This window comes from Sebastes umbrosus, chromosome 8 (assembly GCF_015220745.1).
Source record: "Sebastes umbrosus isolate fSebUmb1 chromosome 8, fSebUmb1.pri, whole genome shotgun sequence".
NCBI lineage: Eukaryota > Metazoa > Chordata > Actinopteri > Perciformes > Sebastidae > Sebastes > Sebastes umbrosus.
The window spans coordinates 22,904,897-22,926,178 of NC_051276.1; the positions used below are offsets into that span (position 1 = coordinate 22,904,897).

The 21,282-nt window shown below is 40.2% G+C and overlaps 1 protein-coding gene across 8 annotated transcripts in view; it reads left to right on the forward strand.

Annotated features, from left to right (window-relative positions):
• mvb12bb (multivesicular body subunit 12Bb) overlaps positions 1 to 21,282 on the forward strand; it is a 145,817-nt gene that overhangs the window by 65,931 nt on the left and 58,604 nt on the right. For all 8 annotated transcript variants that reach the window (XM_037778055.1, XM_037778054.1, XM_037778059.1 and 5 more), the window contains 2 exons: positions 14,251 to 14,430; positions 16,273 to 16,413. The gene's annotated coding sequence lies outside the window, so the exon portion shown is untranslated. The remainder of the gene's footprint in view (positions 1 to 14,250; positions 14,431 to 16,272; positions 16,414 to 21,282) is intronic.

A 21,282-nucleotide genomic window follows, 5' to 3' on the forward strand; every position in this document is an offset into this window, starting at 1 on the left:
CCTCCCGCACAAGCTCCGGCTCCTTCCCCCACAGAGAGGTGACGTTCCACGTCCCCAGAGCCAGCCTCTGCCGCCCGGGTCCAGTCCGTCGAGGTCCCTGGCCTTCACTGCCACCCGTATGGCAGCGCACCCGACCCAAGCGGTTCTTCCCGCAGGTGGTGAGCCCACAGGATGGAGAGGAGGGGGGTGCCACGTTCCTTTTTCGGGGTATCCCCGGCCGGGCTCCGTGGCAAGCCCGGCCACCAGACGCTCGTTGACGGGCCCTCCGTCTGGGCCTGGCTCCAGACGTGGGCCCCGGGCTTCCTCCGGGCCGGGTAACTCCTCCTCTGCCTCGTGTCGTCATTGGGTTTTTTGTGAACCATTCTTAGTCCGGCCCCTCACCTAAGACCAATTTGCCATGGGAGACCCTACCAGGAGCACGAGGCTCCAGACAACACAGCCCTCAGGGTCATAGGGACACACAAACCTCTCCACCACGTTAAGGTGATGGTTCCCGGAGAGGAATATACATACAGTGAAATGTTAATAACATTAACGCCAAGGCGCCCAATGCTGATACTGGACGTATCTGCAAAACTTTTAATTAGTATTTCTACTTTTGTAATACAATATCCGCTCGTTGCAATCAAAGCATGATTGAACTTATTTATGGTTATGCTTAGGCACAAAACATTAGGTTAATGTTAGGGAACGATTGTGGTTCAAATTGACTTGAAGCACAAGACATGATGTGTTTGCTTTATTAACGTCTAACTAAAAACCACAATCTTTCCCTAACCTTAGAAACTCAGGATGTGAAGCTTGAGTTTTGTAGGCCTGTCACTTCCGTACAACTTGTGCATTTCCTATACAAGGGAACAAAATCCAGGCGGCAATCACGTTTCCTGACAAAAAAACAACTGGCTAAACAAATTAGTAGAATATGCACAAGTTAAATCTAATTAACAAGGATATGTACTCCTCCCTATACATCTACTGCTAACTGGCATGTAACCTAATGACTCATGCTGATCTTTGTCATCAAGTGTAGCATTGTTTTGTCTCCCGTTTGCATTAGAGAGGATTTTAAAATCCTTTTGGGTAGAGAGGTGATTAATACATTTAAATGAACTACTCGGCTGTTAGATGAAATCCATCAGCAATTAAAATGTTCCATTGAAGATGTCCCTCCACTTTAACACCAACACAGACAATTCAGTTCTATAGACCTGCCATTCCAACACAAACTGAAGCTTTAAGTTAAAATATTTTCTTTTTGAGAAATTCATATTTCTTTCAATCGTTTCCAAATACTCTTATGAAGCAATCTATGTATGCATCACCCAAACATTTCTTCCACTTCTCTATCTGTCTCATATTGCACATATCAGCATACAGAGAGCATATAACAGCAATAACAGTTGTAAGTAATGTTGTGAGTTTTGTCTGGCTTGAATTAATAAATCATAGCAAATATGAGATATATGCATGTCCAAAATGTAATCTGGAAATTTGCTGTATTGCAAACCCAGTTTAATTCACAGGTAGCCTCATGATAGCTGAAGCAGAAATGCAATATGTCATGCAGAATTAGTTCAGAGAGAATAAGTTTCAGGGGGAGGCAAAATGTTATGAGGGAGTCCATAATGGCAGAGGCAGCTTTATCTGTGCTGCTCTCTCACACACACTCTAATTACATTTCACAGATTGTACTACAATAGCTGCTGGTAACCTTTAGTGGATGGGCTTTTCAATAATGCAAAGTACACATTTTCATATCTATTTTTCCCACTGTGCTTCCCATTTATTAATTTGCTGAACACAATAAAACAAAGACTCGACGTAATGTGCTCCTTTGCTCAAAAGGCACCCAACAAGATAAAAACACAAAGCCATCTCTCTGTAATGAAGAATGGGTTCGCATGCAAACCAGCAGCATAATGTCTGACGTTTCTTGTTCGAAAGGCCATTCGGTTAGTAACTCTAAAACGGGTGCAACGTTCTTTTGCTTCAGAAACTTCTAGTTTGTATTTGCCTCCTTATTCAAAATAATTCATATGCTTTGCCACAATTATAGTCTGTAAACCCGTATAAGATACTGTATCATACACAGATAATACTCCAGACACATCATATAGTTTTTTTTTTTTAATAAATATGTTTCGCTTACAGTATGACTATATTGTTTTGCTTTTTGTGTGCCCATCTCTCTCTCTCTCTCTCTCTCTCTCCACATTGTTTGGAGGAAAGCCAGCCGTCCAGAGGCAACTGGACACAAACCAACTAGCCGACAGTTTACAGAAATGCATTGCCATAAGAAAAGCCAACATTTCTGATCGGAATGAGAAACGCACTTACTTTTAAACATTAAGAAATTGTTGGATATCAACAGGTTTTTGGATATGCGCAAATATCGCAATGCCGACCTTTTCGAGAAGGTGTTTCGCAACTGTGTTCGCACCGTCCAACAAGTCTACCACGTTAATCGGAGTATGCCTGGCTGCATGTAAGCGGGAATATTAGAGGAATATTCATTGTCATTAGCCATGTAAACATATTAGTAGGAATATTGTCTTTTTCAGAATAAAGGCAAGGCATGTAAACATAGTCAGTGATGAAACTCACTTACAATGAGAGGATTGGGGTGCCGTAGTTCATGCAACATAAAAAAGCAATTATAACTAAGAATCAAAGCAAATGATGCAGTCTGCAGGTCCAATTCTCTCTACAGAAAGACCAGATTGTGGCCCTGGGTTAAACAGTTTGCCTCATACCACAAATAACATGTTCCTTTGATCCAAATCAAGTATGGCAGCTGCTACAAGGGGTTTTTAATTGAATGATTATTGTATTAAATAGTTGCTTTTAATGGAGCGTGCACCTCTGCAATTATTTCCGCTTTAAGAACCTGAACCCTGGGCAGGTCTTTACAGCCACAGGCGTTTGGTTCGCTTCCAAATGAGTGGTCACTGTTGGTGTGAAGTCAGCCTTTCATTTGCGACAGAAGACCAGACTAATAAGCAAATACATTTAGGTAAAGATTTATATCCACATACATTATACAACAATTTACAATCACACACAAAAGCTTGGCTGTGACTCGAGGCTGGCAGCAACACCACTGAACAGATTCACAGCACAGAAGGCCCCTTCAAGTATTATGTCTCATCTTATACAAGTATTAAAAAAAGAAGTCCAATAACTACTAATAGAACAAATCTGAGTAACTTCCTTAATCCTGTGATATTTTCCCCTGATAGGATCAATATTTGCCAGAACGGTCCTCTTATCTACGCAGCGTGATGAATTATTGAATGTGTGAAAGAGGTGATAGTGTTAGCCATAGTCTTTTCTAAAGCCAAGCACGATCCCAGATTATGGGATCATTTATGAAAGATTCTGCTGTTGTCTGAGATGATATTTTCCCTGACATCAGAAAGATGGAAAGCCCACATGATCAAACATCAGAAAGAAAGCCTCCTACACTATTGCAAAGGCTCTAAAGGAAGCTACAGTGCTGAATTCCTCTTCATTTCGACTGCTACCTATACATATAAAAATTAAGACACATGTCCAGAAACTTCACATATAGATGCATGCAAATGTTTGTGCTATTTTCCACAAGTTTCTAAACAAAAGGAAGCAAGTGAAAGCACAGAAATGATAAAGTAAGTGAGATGAGGGCAGTTATCTGGCACATATTTGGGCCAAAGATTCATATATGTTTTACCATTCCTTCACAATTAGAGGGAATGTCTCATTTGGTGTGCTGGTAGCAATGCTTGGGGACAGCTTTCTTTTTAAATTATTTATATTATGTACACTATTAAAAGTCATAAATGTGATAGGGGTGTCATGTTTCAGGAAATATAATGCTTTAATTAGAGAGTAAACTACAAGCTGATGTCATCTTCTGTTAAAATGGCTACGCTATGTTCTTGGGAATTTACAGCTGCCAATGTCCAAATGATCAAACTAGCTGACAATAAACAGTTCTGTACTGACGACGCTTGAGTCACACATTGTAGAAAAAAACAAAAAACACCCTAACAGCCACTGTGAACAATAAATTGGAGAGGGGTGAATGGCAAGATTTGTGTCCAGTGCTTGGCTTGAGAAGAGGCTGTCATAAGAACAATTCAACACATATCAAATTGAGCTTGTCTTCATCAGAATGAGGGCGATTTACAGTAGTGTCGTGTACAGTAATTGTTTCAAATTCTGCTTTATTGAAGACGCAGGGAGGAGAGATTAATTTACTGTGAGTAGTCTCTGCACCTGGTTAGCGACTGTGAGAGGAAACACTTGGTTAAAAAACACCACACATTGATGTGACTCACTTAAACATGCCCAAACCGACTTGTAGTTTTTATGCTGGCTTCACTCATGAACATCAAGGCCTTTCTCTGTTTGTTTTGCAGTTCAGTTCAATTAAATGTTTCAATTGAATTCACATTCCCAATCCCTACAAATGTGAAACATATAGCAAAGAAATACATATAGAAACATATAGTAAAGAAATGGCACTTCCTGGCACATTGAAGTTGATAATAAGACTTGTTTTGTTTTCGTTACCTTAGAATGAACCATTTATATCTACATAGGGTCCTCTTATCAGAGTCCACCATGTTGAACCGCCATGTTTCTACAGTAGCCCAGAACGGTTTGGGCCGGAGTCGATAACGTTACTCGCTCCCTTCGCTGCCGCTCTCTCTCTCGCTTCACCACTCACTTCCCTCGTACACACACACTCTACGCACTGGCTCTGCTCCAACTGACCTACGCTACTCTTACAACAACTGGCTCTAGAGAGGGACATTTGCGTTTTCGTGTCGGCTACTAATAGCTTAGGGTCATTTTTTAACGTTACTCTGTTTTAAGACCCGTCATCAGTGTGAGAGTGATAGCAGGTTCTAATCCTGTGTTTACAGTTTTAATACTGGGCCTTTTTTGGTTTGTGCTTTGAAGTTTCTAAAGTGTTATTATGTGTTGCAACAGACTAGGCTATCACGTGCTGGAAACTAACTCACCTGAAATCTGCAAATACAATATTATTCCACCACTGAGGTATTCATTTGTCTTTTTATTAATTTATTTTATTGTCTTTTCTTTAATATGAATCCTTTCTCTGTGTAGGGGCCAGATTAAAATAGCTTTCCACCTTTGTATTATGCACCGGGTTTAATAAAGACAACTCCCAAAAAATATACTAATTACACAAATAACCAGATGCATGTATTTACTATTAGTGTGTTTATTAGGGGGGGCCTAGATTTTTGTGCTATGCCACTGGCTTTGGTTAGACAGACTTGGACCAGATTTTGACTGTTTATTTGGCCCACATCTCTGTTAAAAGACGTTTACTGAATAGTTTTTTCATACACACACAATGGCTTTCTTGTAGATTACAATGCATTTAATGTAGGTATTGCCAGGCGACAGCCTGTACAATCTAAATTGGCAAACTGTTATTTATACACAGCCAAAGAGGTCATTTTGCACTTTCTTCAACAATACATCAAAGTGTTCACACCAGACAACCACCAAGTGTTGCCAGGCTCAAACAAAGGAGAAACACAGGTCTATGAAGGGGAATGAATGGGCTTCACATTCCAGTAATCTGCCTAGCAAACAGCAGTGTTCTCTACTCAGAGCAATACTACCAGCTGACTAAAGCATTAACAATGTGTAGCACACTTCTCAAATATAATGCCACTATTCTTGTACACCAGTACACATACATTTTTCAGAACACAATTGATGCAATTGACCGATTTGTATCAGAAATTCTGATTTTTACTGCACAGCAAAGCAAAAATGCCATCTGTGTTGGGGAATCGGCAGTGCATTCAACATAACTGCAAAACTTTCAACCCGGTATGACGCAAAAGCCTGTAATAGACCCGCCTGTCCACCAGAAGATAGTGTGTCAAGTTTTACCTCGCCAAGGCGTGAATATTACACACGCATGTGAAGGTGTAGTAGTTAGGTTTAGGAAAAACGTCATGGTTGGGCTTAAAATAAGTACGTTAACTAAGCAAAATACATACGGAAAACACGTAACAAACGTCACTAAAAAACACATCACTAACAAAACATAAAAAACAAAACACCAGTCTGCTGGTTGAAAGTCCTGTGTTTGTTGGACCACCTCCCCTCCCGCCCACCATAAACATTTCTTTCTCACTTTTTATTCTACGTCACTGGCTCTGAGCGTAGGATATTTTACGCAGATGCATTTACACTGCAGTCAGTACATACTACATGACGTACAAATGACATGCCAAAAGCAAGAATGGTGTTCTTAATGCACCCTTTTGCCTTGCGCACTATAGTGTCGTTCATACGCCTTTTTGTGCGACCGGGCTGAGTCCTTACACATCTGCAAGAATACACATAGATGGGACACACAGTGCTATGGCTGCAGGCGATGGGAATCTGAAGGTGGGGAGCAGAGGCTGGGGGCGTCAGTTGTTAGCTTTTTCACCATTTAGCTGTTATGCTTTACAGTCTGCACGGGATAATGTGACCACAAAGGCCAGTGCAAGATTAAGACCTTGGAGGGGGGAATTATGATGTTGAGTGAGAAAAAGAAACAAAGCCAACGTGGAATCCATTTATTGTATTCACCTAAATTTAACTTAAATGTTCTCTCTCTCTGTCACTTGACCACACACTCGCAAAGCACACATTATATTGCGCTACTCTTATACCGACGTAATATTTGACGGTACCGTAGGTAGATTGAACCCGCTATCGATGCGTCCAGGGTACCCACCCTATTAATTCCCTGATAATGCTACACTGTCAACAACAAACCGTGTTGAAATCGGCAGGACGAGAGCCAGTTAACGGGAGGTGCCATGCATTTACATCATGATGCGTTCAGGCTCTATTCAGTAAAGCTGAGTATTGGGCAAAGGTAAATTCTAACATTATCATGATGTGTTTAACTGTAATCTTGTAAAATGTAGTTTTTGGCGAGAAATTGACCTAAAAGTGCACCTAAATGAAAAAGTTAGGCGCACCAGTGCAACCAATATAAAAAGTTAGTCTCGAACCCTTGCTTTAAAGGCTGAAAAAATTATTCCATCAGATTTTTAAATACATATCAAAAAAGTTAAATGTAGAGATAAATGCCTTAAATATTATAATGTTCCGATTTTCCGTTCCGACAACGAGAGATAAGTTATAATATTTAAATCTAGTGGCCAAGTGGCCATGTTAGGTAGAGTGGCGGTTGGTGGAGCAGGGGTAACATTAAGCACAGACAATATTATTTCCTTCCTACATATCTTAGGGTCAGACAGGACCCATTTCTCATTTCACTGTCTCTGATTTAATAATGCACCCATACTCCGGAAAATGAGGAACACGACTGATCGCTTTCTTACTTTTCTCTGAAGTTAGCTTGTCATCGCTCTCTCCCCTCTTTAACAGCCCTACCCAAACTTAAGTCCACCCTCTTCCCCCAGCCACTCTAAAATCCATCACCACACATCTCTGTCAGTGCCGGAGAGACTCGGGAGTTGGGTGCACTGAGTTGTCCACGCTCACCCAAGCACCAGTGGACCTCCGATAGAGGAAATGCTTGGCTGCAGAGAAACCTGCACGAAATTAAATTCTCCACTTGGCTGACTAGGGTGACTCGTCCTGGTCCGCCGGCCTGTTCCTTCATTATTCCTGGGCTGATAACTGACTGAACGGGATGTCTTGTCTGTTTAATGCCAGCTCAGCTGCTTCATGGGAGGAACGGGCTTGTCACTCTCCGCTATAACACACTGTATTACCATCTCCACTTCATTTATTTGGCTCAGATTCCGTGCGCCCGTCAAGCCACCCCGTTCCCCCCAAAGACACTTGCAATTCACCACTGCTCAACCTTCTGCATCTTTTAGGAAACTATTCAAAATAACCTGTCTAAAATTTTCATTAAAATGTCATTTAGATGTCACACCGGCGATTCAGATTGGAAACAATAAAGGTGACCTTAATTGTAGTTTTTCATACCCCATCTAGTGCTCTGTGGATAGCATTGGCTGGAATTTTCTTCAATGTGAACCTTTTATCGGAAAAAAATCCCCCACTATCTTCTCGCATTTAGCACAAAAACAAAGCAATGACAAATACCCACTGACCACAACAAATACTACTGCTGGTGCTGCGCAGACAGTAAGCTTTGCTTCCCTGCATTTATGAGCATTGAGTTAAAGGTTTCTGCATGAGGGCACCGCATGATTGAACGTTGTGATATGGAAACACAGGCAGGCAGCCACTGTCAAAGACACGGCTTGCACTTGACCCCGCGAGCACTCAGCCCCTTGCCCCCACCCACTTTAGCCGCTCTAGAAATGGCTTTCGCTTCCCAGCTTGCTTTGTGGCATTTGCAGAATTAGAATGAATATATCCCATCCTAATGCACTGGCATATAGTATACTTATCATAATTCATAGCCTTAATGCAGGCTTTTAAGTGCACGTGGTGGTGTTGAGCCTTCGGTGCTCATTAAGGCTAATCAATGGCAAATGCTATCGTCTTATTGGCACACGGTCGCTCAACGCAGAGCATCAAACATAATCGAAAGGCTTGCTTTAGAGCAAAACCATCTCAGAGTGAATAGTAATAAGTGTTTAAAGAAAAAAAAGAAGAAGAGAGGGATCAGTATTTGGAAGTCATTAAACATCCAACGCCCACTCCTTCGTTGTAACCACAAAGCCAATAGCATTGTGGGACAAAATGCTTTCCAATGTGACAATTGATTGCTTTTTGAGGTGGTTGTTGGTTGATTTCATAATTGGTATAATTTTTCACAAGTACATGAGTGTCATGCCATGATGGGCTTTAGAATCCTGGTAATGCAGTGGCCCGTAGTTCAACCTTAAGATCAATAATGTATTAAAACCAAGAGCTTATTGAAATAATAGAAAGGGGTTTTTCGCCAGGGAAGAAAGAAGGCAAGGAAAAAGAAAAATGCACCAAAGAGAAGCGTTTGATTCCACGCCAGGCCCTCACTGTGAAGTGCATTGTTTTGATGCCAGTGCTTGTACTCCAAGAAATAAAAGGACGGAGAAAGTCTCGGTGATGTGAAAACTCTGGACTCGGTGTTATTGACGTGCAGTACAACGTGCGAGCAGCATAAAGCGGCACTTTATAACTCAAGAGTCCAAATAAACTGCGAACACAAACTGTTCATTTTTTCTTATTTGGATGGCAGTCAGCGAGTTGATGAAGTAAATGATCCCAAACCGTTTTTTTGCCTACACGGGTCATTATTTGCGGTGTCTGATCAGTGTGTAACATTTGGCAATCTGTGGCTCCCTGCTGCTATCTCTTCCTGTTGGATCTCCCTGTTTTGACAGTGTTTGAGAGAGGAACACTCTGTGAGGTGTCAGGTGAAGACTATATGTGACAGATTTGGAGGGGAAATCAAGAGAAGACAAACAGGCAGCTAAATGCCTGGGAAATGTCTTAGCGCTCAGACAGAAGGCGATAAGTGCTGTTGACGTGGACATGACAAGCTAGCAACAGTAAACCTCAGGACACGCAGTCCCACCGGAGGCCCGGGAGTGGACACAATTCCCCATGACTGCTGAATGTGCTTAACAGCTCTTATGAAGAGAATTAACAAGAAGTGGGAAGCCCCCCCACCACCACCGCCACCACTACTGCCGCACACACCCAACTTCAACCGCCCCTGCCTTTCTACTGTAAGCTCTTTGATGTTTCCCTGTTTCTCCTCGACAGTCGGCTTTGGTTTTGATCAAGGTTTGATTTTCTGTGACATATCTGATACATATTATGAAAGCAATACAAGCCCTCATAGAGAGGCAGGGTGTCTCCAAACTTTAACTGTTGCGGAGCAGTACGCCGAACAGGGCAATGACAGAAGTACATCTCATCTTTGTATTCTGGCTGTAAAAAAGAAAAAGATAAATCCGTACCTAAGAAGTCATACAAGTGTGTAAAGTTTCCTCACACTGGTGTTGATTTCTTTTCAAAGTGCTTATGGCTGTAACACTGTCATGAGAGTCTGACAGAGGAAAGGGAATATTGTGCTTTCATTTCAAAAACATCAGAAGACCTGGCGTTTCTATTCTAAACACTGAGGAGTACAATGCAGAACCAGTAGCACATACAAGATATAAAAATCAGCCTTTATTAAGTAGCCCACATTATTGTAAGATCAATAGAAGGCATAATATGTCATCTAAGTAAATACATTTTATTTAATATGCCCAGTGTCCAGTGGTGAAGATGTACTTTTTAATTTTGAGGCACTTGCTTTACTTGAGTATTTCCATTTTATGCTACACTTAATTCTTCTACTCCATTACATTTATGAGTGTAATATTGTACTTTTTATTGATATTTGTTTGACAGTAGTTGTTACAAATTACTTTGCATGTAAGAATTTTACACACAAAACATACTGTGAGCTTATTGCATATGCATTTTTATTGATTGAACAACCCAACAGTGTATAAGAATGGTTAAAATTAGCTTAATTTCAATAAGCTACAACATTAAAGGGGGCATATCATGAAGAAAAAAACTTTATTTCAGTGCATGTGCGCATTCATTTGGGTATCTGGCATGCCAACCAACCCTTAAAAACAAGACAAACCAGTCAGTTTTTTTGTGGGCTGCCTAGATCAGAAAACATGTGATTCAACAAGCCATTCAGATTTGGCTCCCCTTCCTATGTCACATGCAGGCTTATTAGAATATACCGCCCACGGCTTGAGAACTACCTTTGCAAAGGTGGACCATATTTTTCTCACAAGCCAATTAGAGCAGAGTGGGCTTTTTCTGGAGGGTCTTGAAGAGACGGGCGCTAAAACGGAGCGTTTAAGACAGAGGGTGAATACAGGTATATTCAGACAGACAGTATGAGAAAAATAATGTGTTTATTGAATATTAAAGCATGTAAAGATGTTCAAGAAGAAACCAAAAATATATAAGTATGAACCTGAAAATGAGCATGGTATGTCCCCTTTAAAATGCTGACAATTTAAAACATCAATGTTAATAATCAAAATAGTATAATTTAATAATGCAATGAGTTCTTTTACATTTGATACTTTAAAAAAAAATTTCTGACACTAGATAGATGCATTTTTGAATGTATAGTAGAAATTTTATTTGTATAGTAATGGAGTATTTTAACACTAGCATTGCCATATATGATACAAACTGCCAACACAGCACTTACTATCACCTTTTAAGTTGATTTGACTAACTTGTTAGCAAACAGTTTTTTCCATCAGTTACAGAGCAGCATTATCATTAATTTGGAGTCATGTTTCTGTCCACCAGATGAATGTAAGTCCAATATTCACACTTCTTTTAGCTCAGTTTTTGGTCTCCACCAACTCCTGAAGGAAACATCTTTCTCCCAAGCTGCTGAATGCTACATTACATTCACTAGCTAGTCACAAACTTTGTCTGTCTGCTGTTACTTCCAGCGTACAGTTCATTTTTAGAGATTTTTTCGCAGAAAACGATGCTATGAGAGTGAAAAAAAAAACAGTTGTGAGCCGGAAAACCAAAACAATAAGCTGAAAGACACTGCAATGCTACATGTAGCTAATTATAGTTATAATCGTCTGTGGGTTCATAACATTGAGGGACCCATGTCACATTCAAGTAGTAATTTGAGCCATTGTTAATACAAACATATTGATTATAGCCTCTTTAAGTAAAGAATTGGAATAGCCTACTTCCTCTACCACTGCTGGTTTCTGAGATAAAACAGATGGTACATGGCTAACAGTACATCTGTGAGCATCCCAGTGCCTTTTCAATAACACCCACATCACACAGCATTCACCTCAGACGCCACCGGTCCATCCAAATGTATAATGCCTTAAAAAAAAAAAACGGATGCACACCCTGGTTCGAAATGTCTGGCCAGAATTGTATATAGCGAATCAAAATTGGGATAAAACATTTGAATTACAGAACACAACTGTGATGTCTGCCCTCCTGGACTGCCAGATCATGAATATATATTGCATTATGAAGATGTGATGACATTTAGAGCAATCACATTTAACCCTCTCCTCTTGTGCCTCTGTTTCTCCTCTCTCCACTAATGCATTTTGCAGCAAGGGATGCATCTTAAAAGATTCAGGGAGAAATGTCAGCCAAAGCAGACACTGCTTGAGAGCCGGGGTCATTTTCAGACTGGTTTCTGAATTCTGGAGAGCATGCACACACACAAACACAGACACACACACACACACACACACACACACACACACACACGCACACACACACACACACACACACACAAGGGTGCTCTATCCTTCACTTTCCCCCTCCCCCCCTTTTTTTTCCTATTCCATTCTGTCTCAGCCCCCTTTCCACTCTAAATATTTCTGTTGGTTTACCCTTGTCCATGTGACTGCGTTGGAGGTAGCACACAGACGCACTACCGCGCGCGAGAGAGAGGCTTGACCAGTTGGGCGCTGTCTCCCACCTCATTACCAGATGCAAATGAAACGGGTACACATGTTTAATATTTAGTGGCAGCAGAAATGTCAGGCTGGCACGAGATGGAATTAAACAGCACTGTCAGCGCAAGTGAACTCAAGGCTTTCTCAGCTATTTCACTTCATATTGAGTTACTGTCACAATTTATTTCACAGCGGCGGGACGACTAGTGTGAAAATGTTCCGTGATGCCTTTAAGGATGGAAGGGGAATCAAGGAAGAAGTGTGAAGGGTATTGTTCAGATGAGGCTTTGTATTTATTTCTGAGCTCTGTGACGAAGCTTTATTGTCTTAACAAAGCCCTACTATTCATCATTTTTTTTTTTTTAGATTATGGTTCTGTTTTATTAAACACAAAAGTGAGAGCTGGCACAGTGTTGTTAATATTATGCACATTGGACTACTGAGCCACAGACCTCCCAAGAGAAGGCTTCGGTTTAACTAATCCTGATGATCCATACCCATATCAAATGTGTCATCCAGGCCTCACCAAGCAGGCACGAAGGATTTAAAGCACTGTGGCTGCTAGCATGAACGTAATATTTCTAATAGCTCAAAGAAATATGCTCAAAAACAGCAGAATATGTTGTCTGCAGTTGGAATTTGCAGTCTTGTCATTGCACACCGATGCGTATTATCAGATTCAGGGCTAAAGCAAGTTAATGTTCATTCTAATCAGCACGGCAGATAACACCGGGACCCACAGGGACCTAATTAAAGATACTGTACATGAAGGTTTATCTTCGCAGCTCTGGGAAACATCGGTTTATCATGGCAAAGAGGCAGGAAGTAGGTTTCAGTGTATGTTCAGTTGTTATTTCATGTAAGAGCATATTATTTGACTGATTTTAAAGCTATTTTTCTTTCATTATGTCGTATTTAAATGGGCTTATTGAGAGGTGGTGGTCAAATCAAAGGGTCCTTGGAAAAAAGTTGTATTTTTAATTAATTGAAAGCATTATCATACAATATTGTATGAGTGAATGGAAAATGAAAAAGTTTTGCTGTGGACAGGCAGTCAATGAACTCCCACTGCCTTCGAAAAAAATAGAAGCGTTTCATTATTCCAAGGTGAGGGCTTTAAAACAGCATTTTAAATGTTACCCCGCTGTTCAAGATCATGAAAACCTTTAATTTCATGCAAATGAACCGCGAGGAGCATGGAGCTTAATGTAAACGAATGCTTCTTTTGTACCGCTGTAGGAGTGTAGCTGGAGTGAGAGAGAGAGAGGCCAGGATGAAAATTCCCAAGGATTCTTTAATTGCTATCTGAAATTATGTAAATCCCTCCGCTAGGCTGAGTGCAATTATCCAGCGCCTCTCGCTGCCAGCTTTACTAATGTCTAACAAAATATCGGTGGCTGACATTTAGACGTGGTAATGCAAATGAGAATTAATTTTTCTTCCAAGACAAAGGGCAGTGGAAAGATCACACCATTTTATACAATAAAGGCTGGGAAAAAGTGGGGTTTGCAAGATGACAAAAAAAATGTTGATCAAGAAATGAGCCAAGCATTGAAGCCCATTTTATATGAGTGCAGCATGGTACCGAATAAGATTATTTCTCCCTATTCTGTGCTATTAATCTATTTCTATTGCCACAGAGAGGCATGCTGCAAGCAGTAGACATTCATTTAGGGTTAGAATTAATTGCAGTGTGCCTCATTTCTTAGTAATGATATGGGGAACCCTCCCCGCTCCCCATTGTTAGAACACGTTCCTGCCACTGCTGTGATGTTGGACTGTTTGGGTCACATTTTTCCATTTATCTCCCCAGGTACAGAGATGGATGTAGGCCAGGCACCGCAGCCCGGTGAGGCTCCCCTGTGTGTAGCTCGGAACACCTGTCCCGCTGTGCGTCGGCACCCCCAATCTTTACCAGGCCAAGGAGGAGCACCATCTCTCTCCATAACGCTTTCCACAACCCGTCGTCTCACGGGACGCCCAGAGGAGCAAGGTGAGGAGGAACCTAGGGACCGATGTTCACTGGGAGATCCGCCGCACCAAAACTGCATTTCTTAAACCAGAAATCAAATTACAAGCTGCTGACGTGGAGGAAAGAACTTGCTATTAATATTTTAGTATGGATACTGTGTGCAAGACACCCCCAGCTGTGAGAGCATTCTCAGACGGAGGAAGAAAAAACATTGTGATACACCAACAAGTGCCTGTCTACAGTGCTTCTACCACACCAGCATGTTCTAACAAAGCTACTAATGTGGGAGCAAAAACACAAGCAGATTAATGATGCTCACTTGGAGTCACTATTGTGAGGCTGCTGTGGGATGAAAAGCCATCTCTAATGTAATCTCTAATGTCGCTGTCCAGAGAAAACCATGTAACTCCAGATTTGGTGATATTGAATTTTAAAGGGCGGGTCCATTATTATTATTATTTTTTCTTTTTTTAGGTTGTTATATCACTCTGTAGCTCCACAGCGATGTTCCTTATGTATTCAAATCCAAACATTCAAATTTTGTGTATGTAAGTGTGTATATTTTAGTGGCAAAATGTTATTTTTCTGAGCCCTTCTAAAAACTTTTTCCCATGTGACCGGACGTAGGTTTCTGCATGATCATGCTGCTACATAAACAGTATATGTACGATACATCCTGTTAGTCAGTGTATTACCGTCACATACAGGTACTCAGATGGCAATGCTAAGCAATGTACTGCTGTGGATGCCACGTTAGTTCGGTTTCGAAAGTCTCACAATAACACAAACTAACTGATCGATGCAGCGGTAGACCAGCAACTCCCGTGTTCTGCAAGGTAAAGTAATGTTTTTGGCAATGGAGTCTGGTGTGGTCTTGAAGACCGCGATATAACGGCTTCAGTTCCCTGTCGGAAACAGCTGTCTGATGGCAAAGTGAAGCAGCCTTCCCGTCCACAGCCGCTAATATCGCTCTCTTTAAAGCCACCAGACAAAAAAACAGTGATAAAAACAGTCATTTTACCTCGCAGAACACGGGAGTATACATACAATCCCACTTCAAAAAATTGGAAGTAACTCTTTCAGTTATAACTAACTTTGGCTCAGCTAGCTAGTGCTAGCAGCATTATTCATAACCTTATTGATTAGCTTCAATTAGCTTACTTTGGTAACCTACATCACTGCTTTTTGCAGCAATGGCTGAGTGGACGTTTCCATTTGAAAAAAAGATAACAGCACAGAACGCAGATGGACTCGCCCTTTAAGTTGAGGCAAGTCTGTTTTTCTTAGCTCATGAAGAGTTGATGTTTTGGAGTTGCATAGATTGTAGCCACTACCAGCTGACTGGGTGATGAACCACATGTTAAAAGCTAAAACGCCTGCAATTGTGCTGTTTTGTTGTTAGGAAAACCGATTCGACAAACTGTCATGAAACACATGACTTCCACAGGAAAACAAAGATGGTGCTGCAATCCTCATCCTTCCCCAAAATCATATCCACTAACATATTATTTTTTGTTTCCTATGATGTCAGGAATCTATATGGCATTGCATAACGTGCCAAACTTTGATGTACAGATATTTTGATTTCCTAAATTATATTCAAATGGGCTGTTATCATCAGTCTGTTTCATATAGAGAACAAATCATCACAGGTCACAGGGAGTAGGCTTTGAAAATTCACCGCACAGGGCCTTTATTTTGTTTGGGAGATGGCCTGTCCAATCGAAAGCTTTATCGCGCATGCTAATGTTATCTCGCGCTCTGCACCTACTGCTAATGCGCTGCATTTGTAGGTATTTACTATTGTATATAACCCCCACAGCAGCACCCTCATATCGCCCTCCTTCTCCTCCTCATCTCCAGCTTCCTAACCTCCATCTCCCCTGCCCCTCCACCACCTGTACATCCATCAGAGGGCTGTCATGGTAGAGGGGCTTCAACGCTCCTTCCTGATGCGGCCATCAAGGCCCTCCATCTAACACGAGCCGACACATCATAATAACAGTAAGAGGCCTTTCCTGTCCAGTGTCATGCTTGGAGAGATTAGTTCCCCTCCACAAAACCCAGGTAATTTGCTTTTGCTGAAACACATTTGTAGATCGTATTCTTTCAGGTTAACTAGTTCATGAGAGGAGATGAGACACTTGCTGCACAGTGTTTGCTTCTTTTATGCCATTATTCTCCCTCAGCCGTTTTAAGTACAAACCAAGCAGCTTTTCTTGCACGTATTCGGTTTGTGTCTGTGTGTGGGTGAGTGCATATATGTAGCGCTTTAGCAGTTAGAAGTGTAAGAATTTTTTGACACATTTTTACTTTACATACACGCATATTATACTAGGGTGCATCAGTGTCCATTAGGGCTGTAAAAAGATATTGAAAATATCAAGTATCGCGATATTATGTTTTGTGATACTGTATTGATTCTCAAAACACTGTATCGATTTTTAATTAATAGTTAACATGCAAAGATTAACTCAGTCAATGCTTTATTTCATTTGCAAAGATGTAGTGTAGGTGTCCTCTCAAAGTAGTGCTATAATGTTACAGCGACTGTGATAAATGCAAATGCAGATCCCACTGTTCTGATTGCTTAAAACATTTTAACTTTTTTTACTCATATTTTATGCATATGGTGGTGTGTTCTTTATACATGACAGTTTTTAAAAAAAAAATTAAAATTAGCAATATATCGCCTTGCTTGCAATATCACAATATATTGAATTGTAACCTCTGTATCATGATACGTATCGTATCGCCAGATTCTGGCCAATACACATCCCTAGCATATACAAAACTGATCAGTTGGTACTAGGGCTATCAATTGATTAAGATGATTGTCCATAGTTATATGCGATGAATCGCAAATTAATTGCACATTTTTTATCTGTTCAAAATGTACCTAATAGTATTTAATACTCTTATCAACATGGGAGTGGGCAAATATGCTTGCTTTATGTAAATATATGTATATATTTGTTATTGGAAATCAATTAACAACACAAAACAACGACAGATATTGTCCAGAAACCCTCACAGGTACTGCATTTAGCATAAAAAAATATGCTCAAATCATAACATGGCAAACTGCAGCCCAACAGGCAACAACAGCTGTCAGTGTTTCAGTGTGCTGACTTGACTATGACTTGCCCCAAACTGCATGTGATTATCATAAAGTGGGCATGTCTGTAAAGGGGCAGGCTCGACTCAAAATTTAGCGCACGTCTGGAGCGTTATTTAGCCTCCTTCGCAACAAACTAGTATGACATGGTACCAATGGATTCCTTAGGTTTTGTAGTTTCATGGTTTCATGATGCCAGTATCTTCACTCTAGCTTTAAAACTGAGCCCGCTACAACCTAAAAATCGAAAGTTGCGTTAATGCATTGAAGAAAATAGTGGCGTTACATTGAATTACGTTAACGCGCTATTATCGCATTAACTTTGACAGCCCTATTGGTATAAATCTGCACTAACTTTTCTAAACATTCCTGGAATGGAAATTCAAATCATGATGCCAAAGTACTTTTAATATGTTTACTTGAATACTTTAGCAATATCTGATATCTATTTTACTTATACTAGTGTCCATGTTAAATCACACGCAGTAGAGGAGATGACCAGAGAGGGACAAGTCAGTAAAGCAGAGTTGTTTTTTATAGTTGTCAGTATGTTCTACTGAATTATTGCTTGGGTGAGGTACAGATAAGTTTGAATATGTCACTAATGTAAAGACTGTAAAATATCAAATTTGGTCTAAAACATATTTAATACAAATAATACATTGGATATAATTTTCTGAACAAGATGAGAGAAAAACAAGAAGTCTTTGAGCAGGAGTTAATTTCTGTAGGTCTAATGTCTATTTCATCCTTTATTAATCACAGAGGGCTGCTCTAAATCCCCTCTGTGTATGAATGGGCTGTGCTCTGTGTCTCCTCACATTTGCTGCATGATCATATTTCATAAACACTGCATTTGAATTTTTATGTACAGGAGTATGCAATATTCATGATAAACTGAATATGTAAATAGGTAACCTTTATTTATGAGTCCCTGCCAGACTCGTACTCTTAAGTATTACTTTGGATGATAAGATGGATAGACAAAAAATGTTAGTTAGGGGGAATACGTGTGTGGCCGTGGGATGATTGATAATTAACAGCTTAATCCATACAGGTTGGAGGTCATAATTCTCCTGCTTTCCTCGCACCTTTTTTTTCAAAGCTAAAAAAAAAAATCAGATTTGTAATTCTAAATAATGTCAAAAGAATCTACTTTTAATCTTTCCACTGAAAGAGAGAGACAAAAGGATGTGCTTTTATGCTGCTTGCTGACTTCTATTAGGATGTATAGTACTACTGTGCAGAGCTGAGAATATCTACACATTTATTTGAATGAATCACCCGTGAAAGAGCCCAAAACTAGTCAAGTCTGTATCTTTTAGTCACACATTTAATCCTAATGCTACATTCCATTACATTTCCAGCCTGTAAGTGCCTTGGAATTACCCGTCCCATCCTGAAGGAGTCCTTTTTCTTATTGTTTAGAGAGTGGTTAGCATGCCGGGGATGCTCCAAATACGATTTTACATCCACTTATGGAAATCCATTGTTCCTTGAACATTTCCGCATACAAACCAATATATGCTTTTCTAAGAGGTCTAAGACCTCAATTACATCAAAAGCAGTTTGTCCTGCTGCTGGGCTGCCTGCTAAAGGGCTTAAACAACTGTGTCAATGCTACCCCCTTGTGACCGCACTGCGGCAGAAGCATTTCCTAACAGCCATCTTTCATTGCAAGAAATACTGGAGAAATTGTCCACTTCAATAACATAAAAAAACATTTTAACTTGTGTGAAATATCAAGGACTTATATAATGCAAACAATTTCAACATTGCTGCTGTTACAATATTATTCTTCATATGTTTCTATGTAACACACCTTTATCACAATAGAGTCTGCGTGGTACGCCTTGTTTTTGAAGGGCAATTGTCTGACGTCCTCGCTGTAGTTTGAACTATGAAGCAGGTGAATAATAAAGATTAAAAGAAAGTCGGAGAGATTCTATTTGCACAATGGCATTGAAATGTGTCATCACAGCACCGATTGCACGTGTAGCTCCCAGATCTCTTTCATTAAAACCAAAAGACGTCTAAGAAAGTTGCCACGCTGACGTGCAGACAGATGTGCATGTCAGAGGCATGAGAGGGAATATTTTGGAGGGCACTCCTGCTGCTGTCCTAGCGCAGGCGAGAGAAAAAGCATGCAGTCTTTTTTATTGTATGGACTTGAAAAGAAATAATTAGACACACAGAGATATAATTCTGCAAAGCTGCATGGCTCACTTGTCACACGTGGCAGGAAGAAAAAAGAGGGCTGAATTCTCTGAAGTGCAGTTTGCCATAGGCCGCCACTTTTATTTCCCCAAGTTTGCTCTACCTTCAAAGACACGGGGAAGTTGGAGCGCACAGGTTTTTATTCTTTGTTATTGTAGTGGAGTCTTGGGAAGCAGGAAAAGGTAAAGATTTGACAAATATTGTTATTTTATTTGAAAATTAGGTACATTAAAAAAGGAAGTTAAATTAAAACATGGGACAATATTGTTTAGCTTACAGTATTGGATATATGTACAATAATAGCCTAAATCTATTCCTTATGATAGCTGTTGAGTATTTTTCCAGCCATAAAAAAACCAAATAATGCTGCACCAGCACGCTTTAAAAGTATAATAGTCATGTTAACCATAATTATGGAAATTTTCTATTACAAAATAAGATCATAGTTGAGCATTTCTGAGAAGCAGTTGAGATGACATGTCCCATCAACTTCACCAAAAAAGTGGGAGGAAGTAGATCATCAATCAGAATGGATATGCCAATACTAACAAGCATCGACGCTAGCTAGCCTGCTGAGAGATTAGTGATCTAAAAAGCAGGCCAAGAAAAATGTTGTCATATATTGTTCCACTGTAACTCCCAATTTAGGCACTTTTATTTTTTATTGTAGGAACTGTGTGTAACATTTAGGGGGATCTATTGGCAGAAATGGAATATAATATTAATAGGACTATCAATCGAAAAAATTTAATCGTATGACTGTCCGTAGTTTATCGCAATTATTCGCAAATTAATCACACGTTTTTTTTTATCTGTTCACAATGTACCTTAAAGGGAGATTTGTCAAGAATGTAATACTCTTATCAACATGGGAGTGGAAAAATATGTTTGCTTTATGCAAATGTATGTATATATTTATTATTGGAGACCAGTTAACAACACAAAGCAATGCAGATATTGTCCAGAAACCCTCACAGGTACTGCATTTAGCATAAAAAATATGCTCAAATCATAACATGGCAAACTCAAGTCAGTGTGTCAGTGTGCTGACTTGACTATGACTTGCCCCAAACGGCATGTGATTATCATAAAGTGGGCATGTCTGTAAAGGGGAGACTCGTGGGTACCCATAGAACCCATTTTCATTCACATATCTTGAGGTCAGAGGTCAAGGGACCCCTTTGAAAATGGCCTTGCCAGTTTTTCCTCGCCAACATTTTGCGTGACCAATGGATTCCTTAGGTTTTGTAGTTTCATATGATACCAATATTTTCACTCCAGCTTCAAAATTGAGTCCGCTACAACCTAAAATTCGTAAGTTTCGTTAATGTGTTTAAGAAATTGGTAGCGTTAAAACTAATTTGCGTTAACGCGTTATCACCTTAACTTTGACAGCCCTAATTAACAAGTATGTTTTCTTAAGTATATAATCACCTGAAAATAAGAACCGTTGTGTTTTCATTAGCTTAGAATGAGCCGTTTATATCTACATAGGGAGCGGGTCCTCTTCACGGAGCCGCCAAGTTTCTACAGTAGCC